Genomic DNA, 8339 nt, shown 5'->3' with positions numbered 1-8339 from the left:
TACATTCAGCTTACAACTTATTTCTAATTGCCAGCATAATAAATTATCCTTGAAAAATGTTTGCTCTGAATGTCTGTCTCCATTACTAAACTTCAATCTTCCATTTGGACAGGAACTTTTCAGCCTTGATAATTGCTGTGTCTTGAGCCTTAATAAAGTGGCTCCTTATGAATATTAAGTGCTCAGTCAATATTTATTCTTATATGCCATGAGTAATCCTTCAGCTACAATCATTCAGGAAGCTCATTAGGCTTTACTACCTTTCCTCTGAAACAGTAGTTTGAGGTCTTTAGATATAAAAGGAATACTAATTTCAGTGAGAGGTGTTTCCCCAGAGGCAAGAACAAGAAGGACAACTGCAATCACACCTAGGAACCCTGGGACCCATGCATTATGGAGGAAGCAGCTGTGCCCTGAGACACTGAAGGTTTTTGTTTAGGAAGGTAATTCCATGGTGTCCTGAATGCTCATAACAGTAATAAGTAGCAGCATCAGGTGTGCCCACATTGCTGATGATGAGAGTAAGATCTGACTTGGAGACACTGCCACTGAACCAGTTTGGGACCTGTAAGGATGGAAGTGTCGTATACCAGGACTCGAGGAATCTCACCTGGTTTCTATTGATACCAAGCAAACTTATTATGTCATCAGGATTTATTTTATGGGTAATGATGGTTCTCTCCCCTGGGAGTCAGGGAGGCTAGAGACCGCATCCTGGTATTATCCATTTGACAATCTGCAATTTCATAAGATATGCAGAAGTCAGCGCAAATACAGAACTTAATTTAATCCATGTGAATATGTGCATATATTTGAATTTTCAAAGGAAGTACTTTTGGATGATCAGATTCTTAGAGAAAGTTCTCCTCAGGCACATACCTAATGTGATAAGACCTTCTGTGACTCCCAACCCCAGCATCCATGGGAAGGATACTCAGGGTATCACTTCCCTCCCATCTTCCTCTTCTCAGGTGGGACACAGGGCAGCTGAAAGCACAACAGCTGAGACAGAGATCCCATCTTGCTCTGAGATCTGACTTGCTCTATCTAACCAGTCTCCTTTCCCAGGGATCCATTAATAGCTACTCAGCAGGATGAAGACTCTGAAGGATGACTGGGCAAAGCTGATTCACTTTGAGCAGAAACTGCACAATCAATACGCAGACACATTCTTTCTCCTTCTTTCACGTCAGCCGCAATATTGAGTGGTTGGTTGAGTGGATATGGTTGAAAACACTTGTAGTCATTTCCTCCACAGGGACAACCTAGGCCAACGTGACCTGGACACGGACACGATGGCCCCTCCCTGCACCATTATAACTGCTGCAAATGAAGGGCCATCCTACCAGGAGTCTAGGAAGATCCTAGAGAAATGAGAACACAGTAAACAAGCAATGTATCTAGAGGTGTCAGCATAGAAGATTCAAGCATCAATCTCTTTCTGTAAGTATAATTCCAAATAAAAAAAGGAAATTGGGATATTTTTCAACTGTGTTAGTTTGCAGCTTTCTCTTAATAAAAGAAAATTCAGGTGGCCTTTCGAAACTGTCACATGCTAACCACTGTTAGTTGTTTGGAAACTCTTGCAATCTGCGCCTCACTTAGAAACAACTGCACACATTTCTGGAAAATCAGAAAAACCTGGATCTAGGCATTTATCATGAAAAATCTTGGGTCATTATAGGATTAATTGGATATTCTCATTAGGATGAAAAAAAGCCTCACAGTCTATCAACTTTTCAAATTTCACAGCTAGGTGTTCTGATTCCACAAGCTGGATTCAGAGTCTTCTGAACTCCAGGTATAAATCTATGAATTTCACCTATTTTCTGGGTCAGCACTGCTGGGCTGTACCACACACAGCACATCTGCCTCCAGATGCTGATGCCTAGAATTCTTGTCTCAACACAAAGAGAGGTTGATGCTCCTTATAAACTCTCTTTGTCCTTAAAGTAGGTTAATTGAAGACAAATTGTAGATATCAAAGCAATACAATAAGATGTTTCTGTGGTCTTGGGGTGGGAGTGGGTAAGAAAGAGGACATAAAACTCAACCACAGAAAATTCCACAGAATTGGAGAATTTGGGGCTGGATTACAGTATATAAAGTACTTATTTATTATCCATTGAAATTCATGTTTTCCCATTGAAGGCTCAAAGGGATCCCAGAATCTACCAAATTCATTATCATCATTTCACAAGGGGAAAAAATCTCTAGGGTTCAGAGAATGGTTTACCATGGGTCATATGATAAAGCAATGGAAATTATACTACAAGAGACAAAATATTCTAAATTATTGTTGTTTTCTTTTTAAATTTTTATTTAAATTCGATTAATTAATACATAATGTATTATTGGTTTCAGAAGTAGAGGTCAGAGATTCTTCAGTCTTATGTAACACCCTGTGCTCATTACATCACGTGCCCTCCTTCATGTCCATCACCCAGTTAACCCATCCACCCACCTTCCTTCGCTCCAGCAACCCTCAGTTTGCTTCCTAGGATTAAGAATTGCTTATGGGGTATCCCTGGGTGGCGCAGCGGTTTAGCGCCTGCCTTTGGCCCAGGGCGGGATCCTGGAGACCCAGGATCGAATCCCACATCAGCCTCCCGGTGCATGGAGCCTGCTTCTCCCTCTGCCTGTGTCTCTGCCCCTCTCTCTATCATAAATAAATTTTTAAAAAAGTTAAAAAAAAGAATCTCTTATGTTTTGTCTCCCTCTCTGATTTCATCTTGTTTTATTTTTTCTCTTTTCTCCTATGATCCTATTTTGTTTCTTAAATTCCACATATGAGTGAGATCATATGATAATTGTCTTTTTCAGATTGACTTATTTCACTTAGCGTAATATCCTCTAGTTCCATCCACATCGTTGCAAATGGCAAGATTTTTTTTGATGACTGAGTAGTAGTCCATTGTGTGTGTGTGTGTGTGTGTGTGTGTGTGTGTGTGTATCACATCCATTTACCCGTTGATGGGCATCTAGGCTCTTGCTGTTTTCACTTGATTCCTATAAAATTAAAAACTCCATGTAAAGTTACTCTACTTTCTCACAGAAGAGGACACACAAGTGACTTTTGATGTACTCTTTTCTTTCTCTTAACCCTCTTATTTCTCTCTGGACTTTATAAGCAAAAGTTTCTTTTGAAGGAAAAGACGATGAGATTTAGAGGTCTCTTCTAAGCAAAACTCACTCATTTCCTAATGGGAACCTATAGTTCACTTAATATTCTTTATTTTAGATATACTCATATTCACTATTTTATCTTTCTTAAGTAGGCAAATACATTTATTACAAAAAAGTTTTTGAAGTAGGGAAAGAGCCTATGGAAGCCTTCTTCCTCCCAGGTAGTATAAAAGAAAGGAGAGCTAAAGATACTAAAGTCTAGTTCTTTGGTATTAAAACTTCCCCAACAGCTCTCTCTTCAGCTCAGCTGACTGTCCTTTAAAACACCCACAGCTTGGTGCACTGGAGTATGTGATAGGGGATAGGCTCCCATAGAGCAGGAACCCCAGGCTCCTCCGCCTCTGAAAGGAGGGTGGTTCTCCAGAATTCCTGATTTATGTCTGTGAGATTATAGAAAATCTATATATTGGTTTCTGCCCCCAGTTCCTAGCACAGAGCCCCTAAAGCAACTTGTAATTTAAGATATAGAAGCACTAGGAACATCTTTTATTCTGTGATGATGACTCTGAGTGGACTCCAAAAAGGGGACTGGTCACCAAAGAGAACAAGCCATGATTAAAACCTTGTAATTTGCAGCCCCTTTGTCCAGAGGGGCTGGACAAAGAGATAAAAACTGATCATGCCTCTGTGAGGAAGCCTTCATTAAACCCTTATACTGTAGAGTTCACAGAGCTTCCACATTGATGAACACATCCACACTGGGAGGGAGATGCACCCCAACTCCATGGGGACAGAAACTGCTGCACTCAGGAACCCCCAGACCTCACCTTATGTATCTCCTTCTAGCTCTTCATCTCTATCATTTATCATATCCTTTAATACTGGTAAACATAGACAGGTGTTCCTCTGAGTTTTGTGAGCTCCTCTAGCAAACTAATCAACACTGAGGAGGAGGTCATTGGAACCACCTGTCTACAGTTAGTCAGGAGCAGAATTCCATTCTTTACTCCAAGGTAGAGGCTGAGACTTCTAATGAGTTAGTAATTCTTACACTGGGGCCTCCAGGCCACCTTGTAGAACCACAGGAAGCTGCTGTGGAGGATGAAGTATGGACACAGAAGCTACTTGGGAGCAGACCCAGACCCAGGAGACTCTGCTCCTTGGGAAACTCCATCATGAAACTGCTTCGGGTCATCCACACAGCTGGTCAGGGACAGCCACCTAACTTTTATGGACTGGAGCGTCTCCTCCACTGGGTGGTTCTTTGTACCCAGCGTCTGCAAGAGTGGTGACACCTTCTCCACAGTCTGCAGGGGCATTGGCCTCCTCATAAACATATACATGGGATGGATATAGACCCAAATTTGAGGTCTTCCCTGAAACAAGCTAAAAGTCATTTTTCTTTCCCTTAACCAAGTTCAAAATTTGCACTAATATAAAAACAAAATCCTAGTGTGATGGCAAAAGTAATGTTATAGACTTTTCATACCTTCAAGAAAGAGCAAAAAGAAAACCGAAACTGAGGAAATCTGGGGAGAAATTAGGAACCACTATGAAAAGGTCAGCTTCTCTGAAGGTGGATCAAGCATGAATAAAGGTACAGCAGAGGGGTAAGAGATGAAATCCTGGATAAGGGTCTGGCCCATGTGCCACAATTTGGCTCCTCTTTGGAGAGCTACCAGCTCTGGGTCCCTCTGGGGGGTCGGATTAGGCTTCGTTCTCCTGCAACTGAGCTCAACTCTCTCATGTGCCCAATCCTGATTTCTCTTTCCAGAGCCGCTGATCTCAACAACCAGTGTCTCCATGCTACCTTACAATTCCACGTGAGCCTGCTTTCCAAGGAACGATGCCTGGGACCAGTGATGTCAGTGAGTAGCACAGACCAGCTTGTCATCCTAACCTTCATAGGCAGAAGGTGTACAATTTCCAAAATGTACAAGGACAGAATGTTGTCAGAAAGAGGAATCTGTGGCAGTAGATACTTAATCACATATTAGTAGAAATTAAGTCAATGTGCAGATTCTTAGTGTATTTTGTCTCTGTAACTGCAAAACTCTAAGTCAGGGGAGCTGAAGCCTAAAGTCACTGCTTCTGACACAGGTCCTAGACCTAAGCCAGTTCAAAGTCTCAAGCTCATTGATTGAAGGGAAGGCCAGGTCTCAAATGAAGGACACTAAAGTTCTGTCATAGATATATCAAGAAAATCTTGCCTCCTTATTTTCCCTAAGGAACTCAGGGATCGGGGCCTGAGCTCAGAATGTTCCCTCTCCTCCCTAATGAGAACACTCTCTACTGGAAATACACCAGGGGGAAGGCAGTGCTCTGGTAGAGATGTGAATATTTCTCTGGGCTTAGTGTTTAGTGTTTAAGAAATTACATGGGACAAAATTAATGGTTCATATGTAAATATTTAGGTGGCTTGGATGGTACCCAAATCATCTTTTGGAGTTGCACTGCACGATATGTTAATGCTGTGCCAATATGCATTCAATTCATACCCCTCTTACATACAAAACAAGCAGTTCTTTTTTTTTTTTTTTTTTTTTTTTTTTTTTTTTTTTTTTTTTTTATTTGAATACTTTCTTTTTTATTTTTTTTTTTTCTTTTTTTTTTTTTTTTTTATTGGTGTTCAATTTACTAACATACAGAATAACACCCAGTGCCCGTCACCCATTCACTCCCACCCCCCGCCCTCCTCCCCTTCCACCACCCCTAGTTCGTTTCCCAGAGTTAGCAGTCTTTATGTTCTGTCTCCCTTTCTGATATTTCCCACACATTTCTTCTCCCTTCCCTTATTTTCCCTTTCACTATTATTTATATTCCCCAAATGAATGAGAACATATAATGTTTGTCCTTCTCCGACTGACTTACTTCACTCAGCATAATACCCTCCAGTTCCATCCACGTTGAAGCAAATGGTGGGTATTTGTCATTTCTAATAGCTGAGTAATATTCCATTGTATACATAAACCACATCTTCTTTATCCATTCATCTTTCGTTGGACACCGAGGCTCCTTCCACAGTTTGGCTATCGTGGCCATTGCTGCTAGAAACATCGGGGTGCAGGTGTCCTGGCGTTTCATTGCATTTGTATCTTTGGGGTAAATCCCCAACAGTGCAATTGCTGGATCGTAGGGCAGGTCTATTTTTAACTGTTTGAGGAACCTCCACACAGTTTTCCACAGTGGCTGCACCAGTTCACATTCCCACCAACAGTGTAAGAGGGTTCCCTTTTCTCCACATCCTCTCCAACATTAAAACAAGCAGTTCTATAAGAATATCACTTAAAGATCAAAATAAGTAGTGTCCTCATGTGCTCTTTCCTTTCCATCTCTCAGGTGAATCATATTTTCCACAGAGGAAAAGTAAATAAACAAATAAATAATCTATCTCACATTCAAGCAGTGAAAGAATAATTATTCACTGACAAGAAAGCTGTAGGATTTCATTAGAACTCCTCAGGACAGAAGTTCCATCACTCACAGGAGAATCTTTGGGGTTAGAGATGCAAATTCATACACTAAGTCAAGAGTTTATAAAAATAGAGTAGGAGGTGGATTATGCTCAAGGGGAATCTCTGTCTCACTTTTCTGAAATAGACAGTGGTGACTGGGGGCCCTGCCAAAGGATTAACCTCGATATAAGAATAACCTCCTCAGTCAACAGAAGACATTCCTTCCACTTCTCCACAGGACTCAGATGAAATTCAGACATCTCTGCAAAATATATTTATTAATCATTTGAAGGAAGAAGAAAGAAAAGAAATTAGAATATTGGGAAGGAATTTAGAACTCATAAATAGAGATCAGGGCTTTGGATTATCTAGATGATTGAAGCTCACAAATGACCTTTTTCACATGGTTGAGAAGTAACTTATAAAGTCAGAAGATCAACACATTCACAGGTGTATGTTATCTACCTATAAAATAGATTATCTGTAAGACTATCCCCTAGTGGTGACAATTTACAAATATTTAGAAAAGGTGACCCATTTCAATCACAAGTCCCAAGAATCTACTCAACAGAACTGAAGTTGGGGATGCTCCCTCTGCTGGATGTCTTGATCTCAGTTCTCATGAAAAAAATAAGCTCACCTTTTATCAGAAAGAACTTCCATTTGGGCTAGTCAGGACACAGGCCTCTGTGTGTCTCTCATCTTGAGCAAAGCACTGTGGGTTTCAGCTGTCTAGCTTGATAAAATTTATAGATCAAAGTCTACAGAATGTGTAACAGCATCACACTTCCCATCCCACACACTTTGACCCCCAGATAATGGACTCATACAATTGCACCAATATGACCATCTTCCCAGGGTACAAAAATCACACACTGGCTTTCAGTTTTTTGGACCCAAATAAACAGCCTCTGGCACAGAGACAAAAGTGCAATATCTGTGGAAATTTTTGCTAATTTAGTTGACAGTGGTCAAGATTAGAGACTCTTAGAGTCCTGTTCTCCGCCTGGACCTCGTGGAGTTTCTGCTTACACACCTTACATATATTCTTCCTCTGAAGTTGTAGCGTCCAGCTATGGTAGGGTCAGTTTTATTGTCCAGGGAACAGCATAGAGTGTAAACATGCAGGAGACAAAGACTTCTGTTTGGAATTAGGAATACTCTTCCTCAGTCTATAGGTAGTATAGGAAAATTTCAAAGCCTTTCTGTCAAGAAAGAACTTTTCTAAGATTTTTCTTTTTCTAGTATTTTAGGGCAAGAAATGATGAGAAAAGCAAACAAACAGAAAAGGAGACTTTAAATTTTTTCATGTTAAGTTTTGTAGGAAATAGTAATATTGTTTGAAATTCAAGCATTCTTAAGAATACTTTGTAAAAAGAACATTTTCAACACTGATAACAGTAAACAAAACATAAGAGATGAATAATTTTCAGCCGTATTTTCACACACTGGGGTTTCACATACAATATTGTGTAATATACAATATTGTATACAATATACAATATTACACAATATTTACATTATTGTGTAATGTAAATTTTTTCCAGTATAGTTGGTACATAGTGCTAGATAATGTGATGCTTAAATTAACATCTGTAATGAAGTTTTCAAACAGGCCTTGACATTTAAAATCCTGTCTTATGTTTTCCTTTTTGTTTTTATAATTATTTTTGCATATTCAGTTGCTTATCTTTCTGAATTCATTCACTAGCAGGATTCATTAGGAGGACTGGAATTTTCAAAGGAAGATTCAGGATT

General features: G+C 39.9%; 1 long non-coding RNA gene across 1 annotated transcript; it reads right to left on the bottom strand.

Moving 5' to 3' along the window:
* Positions 1-636: 636 nt before the first annotated feature.
* On the bottom strand, positions 637-7324 carry LOC144324651 (uncharacterized). The gene is made up of 2 exons (XR_013390084.1): positions 7222-7324; positions 637-1364 (listed from the first exon to the last, which is right to left on the bottom strand). It is a non-coding gene; the product is annotated as an uncharacterized LOC144324651 (long non-coding RNA).
* Positions 7325-8339: the final 1015 nt, after the last annotated feature.

The sequence above is a fragment of the Canis aureus genome, chromosome 12 (assembly GCF_053574225.1).
Source record: "Canis aureus isolate CA01 chromosome 12, VMU_Caureus_v.1.0, whole genome shotgun sequence".
Taxonomy (NCBI): Eukaryota; Metazoa; Chordata; class Mammalia; order Carnivora; family Canidae; genus Canis; species Canis aureus.
This window is presented reverse-complemented; position numbering and strand designations above follow the sequence as displayed.